Source organism: Jaculus jaculus, chromosome X (genome assembly GCF_020740685.1).
Source record: "Jaculus jaculus isolate mJacJac1 chromosome X, mJacJac1.mat.Y.cur, whole genome shotgun sequence".
NCBI classification, from domain to species: domain Eukaryota; kingdom Metazoa; phylum Chordata; class Mammalia; order Rodentia; family Dipodidae; genus Jaculus; species Jaculus jaculus.
In genome coordinates, this window is record NC_059125.1 from 97,725,702 (window position 1) to 97,743,576 (window position 17,875).

At 42.2% G+C, this 17,875-nt stretch overlaps 1 non-coding gene and 1 pseudogene across 1 annotated transcript; both read left to right on the forward strand.

Annotated features, from left to right (window-relative positions):
• The first annotated feature begins 441 nt into the window (after positions 1-441).
• Positions 442-513, forward strand: Trnaq-uug. Its single transcript has one exon. It is a non-coding gene; the product is annotated as a tRNA-Gln (tRNA).
• Positions 514-16,058: 15,545 nt separating this feature from the next.
• LOC101611110 lies at positions 16,059-16,920 on the forward strand (annotated as a pseudogene).
• Positions 16,921-17,875: the final 955 nt, after the last annotated feature.

The following is a 17,875-nucleotide window of genomic DNA, read 5'->3' on the forward strand; positions in this document are numbered from 1 at the left end:
AGATGTGAACTTTCTAGGACATCTCATGCAAAGATGTGAGTTCTCATTTGAATGAAAGTCGAACTCCTAGTAAGTTCTTCCCAGCGATGGTAACTGCATGTGAGAGGATGCTTCTGTGGAAGCATACAGACCACCATAGAACAAAAATTTCACTGCTAGGCAGGGTCTCCGGGAAATATAATCAAAAACTTCAAAGTTGTGCGGTTCTTGGAATAATTCTTTGTGAAAGACTCCCTTAACACTGCAGGACTTCAGCCTCTTCTTTTGCACTGTAAAATACAGAGTCAATTTGCACATCAAAATTTACTCTTGTATTTTCAGCACTTCTCGTTAGGGGGCGATAGAGTAACATTCAAATCGACTACAATTTGGCAGCGGAAGCGGAATCGTAGGGATGATTATTCGCCTCAAGGAGAATACAACTAGAGTACCTTAGCAGCTGGCCCCATGGTGTAATGGTTAGCACTCTGGACTTTGAATCCAGCGATCCGAGTTCGAATCTCGGTGGGACCTTACTAGTTTTTTGTCTTCTCCTAAATGTCACTTTAGAACCTACCTGTCTCCCTATAACCCAGAACATCGTACACGTTGAAAACAAGCGCTGTTTTTTTAATGTTTTTAATCTCGCGTGTGTATGTGTGTGCGCTCGTGTGCTCCAGGGTCTCCTGCAGGTGCAAATGAACGACAGTCACTTGCGCCACAGTTTCAACCCAGCCTTGCATGGGTTGCTGGGGAGTTGAACACCAAGCCGACTTCTTTCGTTTTGTTTGTTATTTTGTTTTGTTTTGTTTTGTTTGGCGGGGTTGCTGTTGGTTTTTGCATAGTTTTGTTTTGTTTTTTTGAAGCAAGGCCCACACTAACCGGGGGTATATGGTAGATATGTTTTTGAGAAACCTCTACAGGGATTTCCATAATGGGCATGCACCAATTTTATCAGCCCTTAAAACTGTGAACTCATTTGCTAAAATAAGCTCATATTCAGAAGTGAACACTGTCTTTCCAAATGCCTGTGTCCTGGTGTGGATGAGGAGTGACACCACTCTGGTGTTCCTCAATCCCTAGAAATGAATGCGTGTGTGCATATAAAACAAATGTTATTTATAAATTATATTTATATTTTTCTTATAAATATTTTTAAATTATGTATTAAAGAATGGTTGGATTACTATATGACTGAAAAAAAACAATATCTAAAAAAGAAGGATATCTGATCTGATCTGATCTGAGGGCAATAAACTTGGTGATATGGACTTTGCTGTTTGGGGGTTTCTTTGTTTGTTTTTGGTTTTTTGAGGTGGAGTCACATTGAGGTGGACTCCAGACTGACCTGGAATTCACTATGTAGTCTCAGGGTGCCCTCAGACTCACAGGATCCTACCTCTGCTTCCCAAATGCTGGAATTACCACCATGCCAGGCTGACTTATATGTTTTATTTGTGTGTGTGTGTGTGTGTGTGTAAAGTTCTCAGTGAAGTTGAGATTCATCTACGGTGATGAGCACAGCAGGATTAGCAGTCCATGGTCAGGCCACACTGCATCTGATCATAACTGCAGATTTGTGGGCTTTTTCTGAAGTTTATTTTTGGTAAAGCCTCTGCTTGATATCTGTGGTTCTTTTCTTTAAACTGCTATCACCTATGAAGGTATAGCCCTAGGCAATCTAATACAAGTCTTTACAAGTCTTTGTTTGTTTTTTGAGGTAGGGTCTCACTCTAGCTCAGGCTGACCTGGAATTCACTATGTATGTAGTCTCAGGGTGGCCTCAAACGCATGGTTATCCTCTTACCTCTGCCTCCTGAGTGCTGGGATTAAAAGCATGCACCACATCCGGAAAAAGTCTTCTATTTGACCAAAGCACATTTTGCATTTTAATTATTGTTGCCTCACATCTGCCTCACTTGTCAACATTCCTACCTCACCATAGCCCAAACTTGCCTTCTAGTCACTAGTCTAGAAATAAGTAAATTTAAAAATATATTTATATTATTTATTTGAGAGACAGAGAATAAATATGGGTGTGCTAGGTCCTCCTGCTGCTGCTGGAAACAAGTTCCAGACACATGTGCCATTCTGTGCATCTTGGCACTACGTGGGCACTGCAGAATTGAACCTTGTGGCCTCAAGCTTCACACCTAAGTACCTTCAACTGCTTAGCCATTTCTCTAACCTGGTAAGATTATCTCAACTTATTTTTCTTATCACTTTCTACTGCAAAGTATTGTTGCCCTATGCTCTACCCTCCTGAGGTATAGATTTCTACCTGTGATTGTTAAGTTCTGCTGTCAACTTGATCTGATTAGGAATCCACAGACCTTCTTGGTTGGGTCTCTGAGCCAGGAAGTATTGACTAAATGAGGAAGTCCTTCCTTCAGAGTGGGCAGCCTTCCTCATGGTGGGCTTTATGTAAGGAAGCTCTGAGATGAAAGCCCCTTCTTCCTGCCTGGCTGCTTGTTGGTGAGTGCCTTTACTTGCATGTGCATCTACCCTGTTCAGCTATCCTTCATTAGCATTAGAACCAAGTTTCCTCAGCCTGACAGTGTGAATTGAAGCCCAGTGGCTCCTCAGGGAGCCTGCTGAGGCATCCAACCACGTGGACTGAGCAGCTACCAGGTTCCTTGACTCAAGCCTGCAACCTGCTATTTTTGGACTGCCATAAGCTAACCGAATAATCCCCCTCCCTTTTTGTTTATTTATTTATTTTAATTTTTTTGTTTTTTTGAGATAGGGTCTCACTTTTTAGCCCAGGCTAACCTGGAATGCACTATGTAGTCTCGGGGTGGCCTCGAACTCACAGCGATCCTCCTACCTCTGCCTCTCGAGTGCTGGGATTAAAGGCATGCGCCGCTACGCCCGGCTTCTTTTTGTTTTTTTCTGAGGTACGGTCTTCCTCTAGCTCAGGCTGACCTGGAATTCACTATGTAGTCTCAGGCTGGCCTCAAACTCATGGTGATTCTCCTACCTCTTCCTCCCGAGTGCTGGGATTAAAGGCATGTGCCACCACACCCAGCCTAATTTCCCTTTTTTAAAATATATTTTATTTATTTGAGAGAGAGAGAGCGCCAGGGCCTCCAGGCACTACAAATGAACTTCAGGAGCATGCACCCCCTTGTGCATCTAGCTTACATGGGTCCTGGAGAATCGAACTGGGATTAGCTTTGCAGGCAAAAGCCTTAACCGATAAGGCATCTCTCCAGCCCCTAATTTCTCTTTTTAATACAATTCATTTTATCAGTTCTGTTCCTCCTTAGAACCCTAACTAATACACTACCTGTTCCTCAAACATTAACTTCAACATTCCTCACTTTCTCATCAGGCTCTTTTTAGCTGGGTTTAGGCACCTGGTGTGTATTTCCTCAAAACCCATACCATTTCATATTCCAATTGCTTATTTAATAAGGTCTCATAATCTAGGCAGCAGGTTTTGCTAAAAGAGGAAACAGTGCTGTGTCTTGTTCATTCTGTAACCTCAGTTCCTCCATACCTGGCGCACTTGCAGGGAATATCAACTATATCTTGTCTGCTTTGATCATCTAAAAACTAAGCATTGCCTCTGGCTATGTTTGTTTGAAAATCAGTCTGCTCCATTTCTTCCTTGTTTTCTTTTTAAAGTTATTGATAATTTACTTGAGAAAGTGAGAGGTAGAGGCAGATATAGAGAGAGAAAGAATGAGCGTGCCAGGGCTTCAAGCCACTGCAAACAAACTCCAGACTCATGTGCCACTGTGTGCATCTGGCTTCACCTGGATACTAGGGAATCAAACCTAGGTTCTTTCACCTTGCAGGCACCTTAACCACTGAGCCATCTCTCCCGCCCCACTTGATTTTTAATTTTTTTTGAGGTAGGGAATCCATGTAGCCCAGGCTGACCTGGAATTCACTATATTGTCTCAGGTTGGCCTCAACCTCACAATAATACTTTTATCTGTACCTGCCAAGTGCTGGATTAAAAGGCATGTGTCACCATGCCCAGGAAGAGAGAAAGGGCATGCCAGGGACACTTGCCCCCGCAAACAAACTCCAGATACATGTGTCACTTTGTGTTTCTCGATTTACATAGGTACTGGGGAATTGAACTGTACTCGGGAATTGAATCCACACCATCAGATTTTGCAAGCAAGCACCTTTAACCCCAGAGCCCTCTCTTCAGCCCTCCTTCCTAGATTTCTTTTCACTCTTTCTCCTCCATCTCTCCCAAATGCACAGCCATTTAAACAACACATTTTTTTTTTCAAGGTAAGGTCTCACTCTAGCCCAGGCTGACCTAGAATTCACTATGTAGTCTCAGGCTGCCCTTGAACTCACAACAGTCCTCTTACCTCTGCCTCCCAAAAGCTGGAATTAAAGGTGTGCACAACCACATATCTTTGCCCTAGATGGTGGGTCCTAGGGAATCGAGCCTTAAACCAGGGTCCTCAGGCTTCACAGGCAAGCGCCTTAACCGCTAAGCCATCTCTCCAGCCCGAGACTACTCAATGTTGATCTGAAGGTAGAGGGGAGTGTGGGGTTAGATCACTATATTTTTAAGTTTTGGTAAGAACTCACCCCAAGGAAGGCTCCTTTCACTACATCCTTGGCTAGCAGTCATGGAAGTCTGCATGTGAATTCTTTTGTTTACTTGGTGATGGGAAGAGGCCCAGCACCTGTCATGAACTGAGACACTGGAAGGCACACACTGGTGATTAAATTTCATTTATTTATTTATTTGGAGCGACAGACACAGAGAGAAAGACAGATAGAGGGAGAGAGAGAGAATGGGCGCGCCAGGGCTTCCAGCCTCTGCAAACGAACTCCAGACGCGTGCGCCCCCTTGTGCATCTGGCTAACGTGGGACCTTTGGAACCGAGCCTCGAACCGGGGTCCTTAGGCTTCACAGGCAAGCACTTAACCGCTAAGCCATCTCTCCAGCCCCACACTGGTGATTAAATTGAGATATGTTGAGCTATTTACACATAGTAAGCAAGGATGTAGGCTGAAGGAGTTCCTGTTTCCTTTTCAAAGGTGCAGGAAAAGCTGGGTGTGGTGGCTCATGCCTTTAATCCCAGCACTCAGGAGGCAAAGTAGGAGGATCACTGTAAGTTTGAGGCCACCCTGAGACTACATAGTGAATTCCAGGTCAGCCTGGGCTATAACTAGACCCTACCTCAAAAAAAAAATTAAGAAAAAAGAAGATTTCATCATGGATAGTAGAGGGACACACAAGCCCTTCCTCTCCCAGAGGCGTTATCAGCAGTTAGTGGTTGCTGGGTGCATGGGATATATTTTCTTCAGTGGCCAAGCAGTTGGTGAATTGCCCATGCTCCAGGAAATAACCCCCAGCCGTGCTCATGCAAGCATCCTGAATTCTACTCAGTGGGGCACAAAAAAAAAAAAATCACAGTAGATGGAGGGCTTGTTAAAAGAATACAGGGTTCAACAGTAGTGGAAGGGGACAAGAGATGATAATGACACACAAGTGTATTCAAAGTACATTATATACATGCATGAAATGGTCAAATCAACATTTTATAAAAATATATTTGATTTCTACTCAGGTGAAAATCTATTTCTATGTCTTTTTTTTTCAAATTTTGGCAAAGAGCTGCATTTGAGGCCAACAACAAGAAGACTCAGCCTTTGAACCCCTGTTGCATGAATCTTTTCCTGGGAGAGGCATGAACAAATGTTCAGCTTGAGATAGGGCATGGAGGATGGACCAAAGTAAGGACACCAATAAATTCAACATAGCAAATTAATGAGTTTATTGAGGTTATTTACAGATCACAGGATCTTACTTACAGGATCAGGAACAACTCAAAGTCAAGTGCTTAACCAAAAAGCCCACCCCAGCATAGGTAACACATGAAGGATGCATCCCTGGAACTCACCGCTCAACTTGCAGGCATCTCTGCAGAGAAGAGAGTCTCAAATCAATACTTTTTTGCTTGTTTATTTTATTTTTTCTGAAGTGTTCTCACTTTAGCCCAGGCTGTTCTGGAACTCACTCTGTAGTCCCTGGCTGGCCTTGAACTCACAACAATCCTCCTATCGCTCCCTCCCAAGGCTGTCACCATGCCAGGCCCAATACATTTTTCTTCTTTTCCCAATACAGAGAATGGGTGTGCTAGGGCCTCCAGCTGCTGCAAATGAACTCCAGATGCAGTCACCTTGTGCATCTAGGTGACATGGGTCCTGAGGAATTGAACCCAGGTTGTTAGTCTTTGCAGGCAAGCACTTTAACCGCTGAGCCATCCCTCCAGCCTTCCAATACATTTTTTAAAAGTTATCATCTAGGGCTGGAGGGATGGCTCAGTAGTTAAGGCACCTGTCTGCAAAGCCTAATGACCGGTTTTAATTTCCCAGGGTCCAAGTTAAGCCAGATGCACAAAGGGGCACATGAGTTCATTTGCAGCAGACTAAAGCCCTGGGATGCCCATTCTGTCTCTCTCTCTATCTCTCTCTCGGCTTGCAAATAAATAAATATTTTTTAATTAAAAATTTTTATTAACATTTTCCATGATTATAAAATATATCCCATGGTAATTCCCTCCCTACCCACCCCCACACTTTCCCATTTGAAATTCCATTCTCCATCATATTACCTCCCCATTACAATCATTGTAATTACATATATACAATATCAACCTATTAAGTATCCTCCTCCCTTCCTTTCTCTACCCTTTATGTCTCCTTTTTACCTTACTGGCCTCTGCTACTAAGTATTTTCATTCTCACACAGAAGCCCAATCATCTGTAGCTAGGATCCGCATATCAGAGAGAACATGTGGCACTTGGCTTTCTGGGCCTGGGTTACCTCACTTAGTATAATACTTTCCAGGTCCATCCAATAAATAAATATTTTTAAAAGACATCATCTAGGATAAACTCAGACATATTGCTGGCAGGAAAATGAATTATTAATGTGCCTCTCAAGCAGCATAAATGTCCTTTAAAAAACTGGAATGTAGGCTGGAGATATGGTTTAGCGGTTAAGCACTTGCCTGTGGAGCCTAAGGTCCCCGGTTTGAGGCTCGATTCCCCCGGACCCACATTAGCCAGATGTATAAGGAGGCGCATGCGTCTAGAGTTTGTTTGCCGTGGCTGGAGGCCCTGGCGTGCCCATTTTCTCTCTCTATCTGCCTCTTTCTCTCTCTGTCTCTCTCAAATAAAATAAATAAAAAGTTAACAAAAAATTAAAAAAAAAACTGAAATGCAATATGATGGTTCAATCCAACCTTTGTTGAGGGTTAAAGAGGTCTAACACAGGTCCAGGGATATGCCAGGGAAGAGTGCTCTACACAGTAGTTATATTCACAGCTGGCCTTTTCTCACAGTCTAAGATGTGAAATAGACATTTAGAAGTGCATCATGTTGCCTATGTTCATTACAGCATGACAAGCAACTGTCAACAAACAGAACACTTGTTAACATTTAAAAACAAGTAAATTCTTTCATTTGCTACAGCAAAGGTGAGGCCTGGAGTGTGTGAAAGCAGTCAGGCCTAAACAGCAGGACCAATTCTCTATGTTCTCATACATAGGCAGGACCTCAAAGAACCACACTGTCAAAAGTAGTGTTGATGGATGTGGGCTGTAAGGTGTGGAGAATGGAGACATATTTGTAAAAGTATTGGACCTTCAGTTAGATAGGAGGATGATTCTGATACCTGCAGAACCACAGTACAGTGACTACTATTAATCATAAGTCACTGCATGTTTCAAACTTGCTATGAGGACATTTCAAATGCTCACATCAGAAAAAAAATATTTCTGGTGATATATATGTTAACTTGAGTCAATTAAGTATCGTGAACAAATATACCATAACTATGTACTTCACAACCATATATCATCTACATTTTATAAGAAGATAGTATAAATAGAAGTAGATCAGGACTGAGAAGATGGCTCAGCAGCTAAAAGCACTGTTTGGAAAGCCTGCTAACTTAGGTTCCACAGATGCACAAAATAGCATATGTAGCTGAGGTTCATTTGGAGTGGCAGGAGGCCCTGGCATGCCCATTCTCATTCTTGCAAAATAAATAAATGGAAATATTTAAAATAGACCAAATTTTTTTTCTATGTAGTGTGTAATTTAACTGTCTTTACAGCATTTCGTTTATATCTGCCTATTGAGAATGTATCCTGTCTTTTTAAACAGATGTCCTTTCCTAAGAGACATGCAATATCAGATTACTATAGAAAACGCTATGCAAGGAGTGCAAATGGACCACACTAAGTGTCTTGCTGCCTGACACCAGGAAGCAGACTTATTTCCCAGTTCTAGTAACTTGGGTCAATAGCTACCGGTGCACATTTACTGAGTTGTTTCTTCTGGTCTATAAGTTAATCAGTGGCATGGGCAGGAGGGAGTAGACAGCTTGAAATTTTATTTTTTATTTATTTATGAGAGAAAGAAAAGAAAAAAGAAGGATGGAAGGAAGGAAGGAGGGAGAATATGGATGTGCTAGGGCCTCTAGCCACTGCAAATGAACTGCAGATGCATGTGCCACCATGTGGGTTCTGGGGAATCAAACCTGGGTCCTTAGGCTTTGCAGGCAAGTGCCTTAACTGTTGAGCCATCGTTCCAGCTCCAGATTGAAATTTTCTTGTTTCCCGGTTTCTGCCAAAAATGTAGGGAAAATAATATTATATCAAGGTGTATATGTGTGGTGATTGTATGTGTGTATATATGTATATTTTGTGTACCAATAATGTGCTTTTAATAATCGATTTCTTTTATAATGTGGTAGAGGATTTTTCCCCTAGATTTGGCTTTATAGCTTCGGGCTCCATAACACATTGAGGAACACTTGGCTCAGCTTTGTTTAGACCACCAAGGTAGTAGCATTACTATATCCTAGGAACTTGTGAGAAATTTAAATTCAGATACCCATTCTACAACTAACAAAACAACTCTATGAATGGAACACAGCCACCTCTGTTTCAACCAGTCTTCATGCTGATTTTTAGACACAAATAAATTTGAGAGGCATATATTTGGACTACCTTCACTAAAATTGTTCTGGTCAAGAAATCAATAGGTTGGTGAATCGGAAGAATTAAAAGTGTGCTTAGGGGTCTGGCACGTGTACAGTTCAGGACAAACAAAAGACGTCACAGAACTATTACCAATGCTCAGACAGGCTATCCCGCCTGAGTCTGGCCTTGCTGTCTTAACCAGAGATTGGCTACAGGCGCCACCTGAAAGGAGAGATCTTGTACTCAGGTAAGGATTCCACCACAGGGTACTTGCTATTCTATGGGCAAATGATCTCATTAGATATAACCTGGTTTGGACCGAAAGCACAACTTAACTGTCCAAGTAGGCGCATAGGGACATAAATTTGGAAGATACATGCCTGGGAGAATAGTGGCTGGAGGAAGGTTTGCCCTCATTTGACCTTTAAAATATGCCAAAGCACAGCATCAAATAGCCTATCCCTGACCCCTTTCTCAAGGCAATTCCTACCTGTAGTTCTCTGTACTTTGCTAGTCTGTGAGGCATGTAGTAAGTGGCGGGCTGCTGAGGTGGAGGATGGAGCTATAGTTTCTTGTGTCACGCGGAGCCCAGTGTACTGCTCTCAACGCAGCGGGGAAGCGCACTGAGTCAGACCTAAGACCTAAGGCAGACCTACCACCACGCCAGAAACCGAATCGCGAACCAGCCGCCCACGTCCACGTCCGCGTCCCGCCGCCAAATACACCCGGGAGAGTGGCGAGCCCGCCGGGTGCGGGGCTGTGCCGGACACTCGCTTCCGCCCGCATCTTGTCAACTTTAAAGGCTGGGGCGTCGCCAGCCTCAACGCCAAGATTCCCATCTCTTTATAGCAACCCACAGAACACAGTGACGCCTAGTGTCTCGTCATCAGTGGTCGCCTGGAGTCCGGCCAGTCTGTCATTTCCGCTGGTTCCTTACCCTTCCTCGGTTGCTTTCTCAAGCGCTCTCTTCTCTCGGTTGCGCTTCTCTCTCTCTCTCTCTCTCTCTCCCTCTCTCTCTCTCTCTCTCTCTCTCTCTCTCTCTTGTTCTTCTCTCTCGGTCGCTTGTTCTCGCTTGCTTTATTCTCTCTTTCATATTCGCTTTCTCGCTCTTTTGTCGCTTGCCCTTCTCTAAGCCTTAGAGGTGGTGATAGAAGTGTCTCATTTAGTGCTGAACACGCGACTGTTCATTTTTTCTGGGAGCTTTAATGATGTGTGAATCTCTCCCATAGTCACTGCCATTTGAGAAGAGAAGCTTCACATACCAAAAGTAAGCAGAATTAATATATGGGCCCAAACATAAGTATTTTGAAGGCAGTTTGGTGGGCATAATATATCCATTTAGCCAAACAACAGTAGTAGCTTCCCCCCCAGGACTTATGACCTTCCCAACCTGGCTTTTGGTCAAATATTTTAGGCTTGGTATTCCTTAACTTTCCCTTCTATAGAATAGGCATGCCAGCAGTACCTACTTCCAGTATACTTGTGAGAAAAAAAAAGGTATACAAATACAAGATATATCAAAATAAAAATTAGAATTTATCTCATGGCTCACTTCCCTGCACACTGCAGGAAAGCCTCTAAGTTTGACTTGCAGATAGTTTTGTACTTTTCCTGTAACATCCAACAATAGCACACGTATCAGAACTTGGCCTTCTACTTAAAGTGGTAAGAGTGGCTGATATTAGAAAGGGAAATAATGGGGAGTATAAGAGGGATTTACTCATAATTTTCTCCATTATGTCTAGCTGTTATTGTCAAAATTTTTAAAAAAATCTATCAGTTTTGAGAGAAGACCTACAGAATCCAATAAAGAGAAAAATCCCAATGCAAAGGAAAAATAGTAGTGGGAAAACAAGCAGATCAGGGTGTATCTGAACCCAATAGAAATACATAAATTGGGGAAATGGTGAGCATATGCAAAACACAAATAAAATACTATACCCTTACTGTTTTACTAACCTTCAACCCCAGAACCCCATTTTAGAAACCTCATCTGCCTTTAATTATCCCAACCACCTCAATTCTTTTACTGGCACTATAACAGGATTCACCCTTAGGTGATACTGCTTAGTAAAAAGGGTAGGTGAGGGGAGAAGATGTTCCTAACACACAATGTTGAAAAAAAGATGTCTTCAATCTAAGCAGGGCTAGTGGGAAAAAAGAAGGTTCAGGAAAAGGGGCACAGAAGAGGAGGACCAAAGAAAGTACTGGGAGGGTTTTATGATCAAATACATATGTATGGAAATTGTCAATAAAAAAGAAAAGGAGATGTGTTCCTTGTATCTGTATCCCTAGTTGTGCTTTTTTTTTTTTTTTTTTTGAAGCAGTCTCACTGTAGCCCATAGTGATTCATCCTTCAATCAGAATGCTGGAATTATAGGTATGGCTTTTTTTCTTTGCAAATTTTTTTTATTAACAACTTCCATGATTATAAAAAATATTCCATGGGGGCTGGAGAGATGGCTTAGCGGTTAAGCGCTTGCCTGTGAAGCCTAAGGACCCCGGTTCGAGGCTCGGTTCCCCAGGTCCCACATTAGCCAGATGCTCTCAAATAAATAAATAAATAATTAAAAAAATATTCCATGGTAATGCCCTCCCACCCCCTTTCCCCTTTGAATTCCATTCTCCATCATATCCCCTCCCCTTTCAATCAGTCTCTCTCTTATTTTGATGTCATGATCTTTTCCTCCTATTATGATGGTCTTGTGTAGGTAGTGTCAGGCACTATGAGGTCATGGATACCCAGGTCATTTTCTGTCTGGAGGGAGCATGTTGTAAGGAGTCGATCCTTCCCTTGGCTCTTACATTCTTTCCAGCACCTCTTCCGCATTAGACCCTGAGCCATGGAATGTGTGATTGAGATATTTCAGTGCTGAGCACTCCTGTCACTTCTCTGTCGCTCTCAAATAAATAAATAAAAATAAACAAAAAAAAGAAAAGAAAATTTAGGGGCTGGAGAGATGGTTCAACAGTTAAGACACTTGCCTACAAAGCCAAAGGACCCAGGTTTGATTCCCTAGTACCCACTTAAGCTAGATACACAAGGTGGTGCATGCATCTGGAGTTTGTTTGCAGTGGCTAGAGGCCTGGGCATGGCCATTCTCTCTCTCTCTCTCTGTTTCTCTCTCTCAAATAAATAAGTAACCATAAAATATAATAGGATGTCTTGCGGGCGGGACAGGAAAAAAAGAGGGAAAAAAGATGTCTTTTTTTAAATGCATTTATTTAGATGTGCTGGGAACCAAACCCAGGGCCTTATACATGGTGGCAAGTTCTTCACCACTGAGCTAAAAACCAAGCCCAAAGATGTATCTCAACTCCTTTTCTGTGGTGTTTATTTAATGCTTCTGTTATGATTGAAAAGACATACCAAAGGGCTGGAGAGATGGCTTAGCAGTTAAGGCACATGCCTGTGAAGCCTAAGGACCCTGGTTTGATTCTTCAGATCCCATGTAAGCCAGAGATGCACATGGTGGCGCACACATCTGGAGTTTGTTTGCAGTGGCTAGAGGTCCTGGCACACCCATTCTCACTCTCTCCCTCCCTCTCTGTCTCTAAGAAATAAATAAATAAAATATTTTTTAAAAAAAAGAAAGGACAGCAAGTACTCATAGATACTAGTCAAAATATCATCAATGTATATATTTATATACTGATTAAAACTAATTTTAAGACTGAGGCTGAATATTAGGGAGGCAGAGATAGGAATGCCATGAGTTTGAGGCCACCCTGAGAGTACGTAGTGAATTCCAGGAAAGTCTGGACTAGTGTGAGACCCTACCTCAGAACCCCCCCAAAAAAAAAACATAAAAAATAAAAAAGATTGACAAATAAGCAGGTTGAAAATTATGAGTTTTGAAAACTGTGTGTTGGAAATCATAAAAATGTTGTGATATCTGACATCTCATTTGTCTCTCAACATGATTTTCCTTTTAATTATGAATATTTTTATTTATTTGAGAGAGAGAGAGAGAGAGAATAGCTATGCCAGGGGCTCTAGCCACTGCAAATTAACTCCACACATGTGCCACCATGTGCATCTGGCATATGTGGGTACTGGACAATCGAACCTGTGGCCTTATGCTGCTCAGGCAAGCACTTTAAGTGCTATGCTATCTATTCATCCCAACGTGTTTATTACAGAAAATAGACCCTATATAACTACCCAGAAACATCTCAGTTAACTAAATCCATTCTGGCTCACCATAAAAGAAACAAAACAGGGCGCTGGAGAGATGGCTTAGCGGTTAAGCACTTGCCTGTGAAGTCAAAGGACCCTGGTTCGAGGCTCAATTCTCCAGGACCCATGTTAGCCAGATGCACAAGGGGGTGCATGGGTCTGGAGTTCGTTTGCAGTGGCTGGAAGCCCTGGCGCGCCCATTCTCCTTCTCTCTCTCTCTCTGTCTCTTTCCCTGTCACTCTCAAATAAATAAAAATAAAAATAAAAAAGAGACAAAACAATAATTTTCATTGAGATTATCCTTTCAAATAACTTCCACCTAAGTAAGAATCCAGTCATATCTAAGAACTTATCATTGTGCCAGGCGTGGTGGTGCACGCCTTTAATCCCAGCACTTGGGTGGCAGAGGTAGGAGGATCACCATGAGTTCAAGGCCACCCTGAGACTACAAAGTAAATTCCAGGTCAGCCTGAGCTAGAGAGAGACCCTACCTCAAAAAATAAATAAATAAATAAAAAATTACCACTTTCTCACTCACTCACATTGAGTATGTTTGGAAAAATTCTTTTGGTAGGACTACATGCAATGAATTAGTTCTCTTTCATTTATTATTTTTATTTAACTACATGCATTTATATCATAATTTATTTTGATTCCTTTAAAATTTGTTTACAAAAACTGTACTGATCATCACTTCCTCCAGTAACTCAGAATATGGAGGATCTTTTTATAGATTTGACTTGGTAAATGAAATAAACATTTTTCTTTTTATGTTTTTGCTTTTCAACTATTTTTAAAAAATATTTTATTCAGTTATTTATTTATTTGAGAGGGACAAAGAAAGAGGCAGATAGAGAGGAAGAGAGAACAGGCATACCAGGGCCTCTAGCCACTACAAACAAACTCCAAATGCATGGGCCCCTTGTGCATCTGGCTAACATGGGTCCTGGGGAATTGAACTGGGGTCCTTAGGCTTTGCAGGCAAACACCTTGATCACTAAGCAATTTCCCCAGCCCTTTGTTTTTATTTTTAAAGGTAGGGTCTCACTCTAGCCCAGGCTGACCTGAAATTCACTATGTAGTCTCTGACTGGCCGTGAACTTACAGTGATCCTTCTACCTTTGGCTCTTGAGTGCTGGGATTAAGGGTGTGTGCCACCATGCCCAGCACATTTTAAAATTTATTTTATTTAGTTATTTTTTAATTTTTGCTTAATTTTATTTATATATTTGAGAACAACAGACAGAGAAAGGGGCGGAGAAAGAGAAAGAGAATGGGTGCACCAGGGCCTCCAGCCACTGCAAATGAACTTCAGATGCATGTGTCACCTTGTGCATCTGGCTTACATGGGTCCTGGGGACTCGAGCCTTGAACCAGGATCCTTAGGCTTCACAGGCAAGTGCTTAACCACTAAGCCATCTCTCCAGCCCCCTTAAATTTATTTTTTAAATTATTTATTTATTTTCAAGGAGAGAGAGAATAAATGAATGTCTACACTAGGCCCCTAGCTACTGCAAAGGAACCCCAGATGCATGTTCCACTTTGTGCATCTGGCTTCATGTGGGTACTGGGTAATCAAACATGAGTCTTCAGGGTCCTCTGCTTATTCATGTTGTTAGTGACCGTTATCCTCCAGCAGCTCCCATAGGGCTCTCCAGCACTATGAGGTCTAGCCAGGGGAGAACTAGTTTCCCTTTTGGTTCCAGCATGGTGGTCCAATATCCTGTGACTGTAGCCTGCAGCACCTCTCTTTATTTTGGTTTTACGAAGTAGGGTCTCATTCTAGCCCAGACTGACCTGGAATTCACTATGTAGACTTGGGGTGGCCTTGAACACACAGTGATCCTCATACCTCTGCCTCCCAAGTGCTGGAATTAAAGGCATGTGCCACCACTCCTGGCTAGCACCTCTCTTTAAAAAAAAGTAAAAGTCCTGGGCTGGAGAGAGACTGTACCTCAAAAAAGAATAAGTCTTTGATTACCAAAGACCTCTGAAAATCTCCGATATGGTTTCACAATACATCTTTACAAATGTTTGATTTAATGATATTTTCTTCTTACAAAAGAATGTACCTGGCAAGAGAGGGGATAGTGATTGTAGTATATATATATATATATATATATATATATATATATATATATATATATATATATATATATATATACATACATACATACATACATACATATATACATATATATACACACATACATATATATGCATGTATGTATGTATGTATGGGTATATGTATATGTATATGTAAATGTAAATGTATATGTATATGTATATATAGAGAGGAAGAGATAGGGAGGGCAGGAGGGAGAGAGGTGAGAGGTGCTGGAAATAATTGTGGTTATTTCATCTTCCTATTGATCATAGCATGGGACACAGTATCAAATCAGAAGAAATGGTCACTCTTACCCATGTTAAATTTATATGAGCTAATGTTATTTTAAAAATTTCAGGGCTGGAGAGATAGCTTAGCAATTAAGGTGCTTGCCAGTGAAGTCTAACGACTCATGTTCAACTCTCCAGGTCCCATGTAAGGCAGACACACAAGGTGAGTCAAGTGCACAAGTTCACACATGTGCAGAAAGTGGCACGTGTGTCTGGAGTTTGATTAGCTGGAGGCCCTGGCATATTAATTCTCTCTCTCTCTCTCTTTCTCTCTTTCTCTCTCTCTCATAAAATAAATAAATTTTTAAAACCTTAAAATTTTTTTCAGAATATGGCTGGGTGTGGTGGCTCATGCTTTTAATCCCAGCATTAAGGAGGCCAAGGTAGAAGGATGACTGTGAGTTCAAAGCCAGCCTGAGCCTACATAGTGAATTACAGGTCAGCCTGGGATAAAGCAAGACCTCAAAAAAAAAAAAAACAAAAAACAAAAAAAACAAGCTTCTTCTTCCTCGGGAAAACACCAAATGGCGGATGACGCCAGTGCAGCGGGAGGGCCCGGAGGACCCAGGGCCGGGCCTGGGAGACCGCAGCAGCTTCCGGCTTCCGTGGAGGTTTTGGCAGGTGTCGGCAGCCGTCTCCTTGGCCGCGGGGCTTGTGGAGGCAAAGCCGAAGACAAGGGGTGGATCCCTGTCACCAAGCTGGGACGCCTGGTCAAGGACATGAAGATCAAGTCCCCGGAGGAGATCTATCTGTTCTCCCTGCCCATCAAGGAATCTGAGATGATTGACTTCTTCATGGCCACGTCCCTTAAGGATGAGGTGCTGAAGATCGTGCCAGTGCAAAAGCAGACTCGCGCTGGCCAGCGGACCAGGTTCAAAGTTTTTATCGCCCTTGGGGGCTACAACGGTCATATCGGCCTGGGTGTCAAGTGTTCTAAGGAGGTAGCCACTGACATCCGAGGGGCCATCATCTTGCCCAAGCTCTCCATTGTGCCTCTCGGGAGAGGCTACTGAGGGAGCAACATCAGCAAGCCCCACATAGTCCCCAGTGAGGTGACAGGCCGCTGTGGTTCTGTGCTGGTGCACCTTATCCCTGTCCCCAGGGGCACCGGCATTGTCTCTGCCCCCATGTCCAAGAAGCTGCTGCTGATGGCTGGTATTGATGACTGATACACTTCAGCCAGGGGCTGCACTGCTACTCTGGGCAACTTTGCTAAGGCCACTTTTGATGCCATCTCTAAGACCTACAGATATCTGACCCCCGACCTCTGATAAAGAGACTGTGTTCACCAAGTTTCCCTGCCAGGAATTTACTGACCATCTTGTGAAAACCCACACCAGAGTCTCAGTGCAGAGGACCCAGGCTCCAGCTGTGGCTACCACATAGGGATTTTATACAGTAAAAATAAATAAAAGTGAATTAAGCCTGAAAAAAAAGCTTGTGGTATGTATCTAAAGACATCTTAATGTCCCTTGTTCTCCATGATATTTCCATTCATCTGAGTACTGGTAATGCATTTCCAGAGAACACTAGACCACAATGCAGTCATAATGTTAATTTTAACCGTTTTTTGAAATGTTTACTTGACTTGCTTTTCATCCTTTTGGCTAAGATCAAGTGTAGTAAATGTTGACTTGGGCACAAACTTCATATGCATTTGAATCTTTTTTTGGGGGTTGGGATTTTGGGGGGATTAAAGGTGTGCACTACTACTCCCAGCTGCACTTGAATCTATTAAACCAGTAATTTTCAATTAGCAATGCCCATCGAATTAACTTAAGATTCTTTACTGAAATAAAAATATTGTGGGCCTGCTTCACAATGGCTGAATCTCTGTAGTTGGTATTACTCATAGTTTCTCAATATACACTCTTCCTATATTTTTGGTATATCTGTGGCACAGTATGAAATTATATATTTGTATTATTATATTTCATACCTTAAGATTTTTGCATTTGTAAAAGATACGTTCAAGCCAGGCATGGTAGTACAAAAACATATAATCACAGTTACATGGAAGGCTGAGGCTAAAGGATTGGAGTTCGAGGCCTACATTGGAAATTCAAGGCCCCTTTTGGTAACATATTAAGACACTGTCCTAAAATTAAAAAAAAAAAAAAAACACCCAAATACTGCAAACTTAGCTCAGTGGTAGGATCCTGGGTTCAGTTCTCAGTACCAAAAAATGTTGTGTTCGTCCATTTTTTTGGGGCTTTGAGAAAGGATCTCATGTAGCCCATGCTAGCATCAAACTCACTATGCAGCTGAGAATAGTGCTGAACTCCCAATTCTCTTGCCTGTACCTTCCAAGTGCTGGAATTATAAGCATGTTCCCAGCACA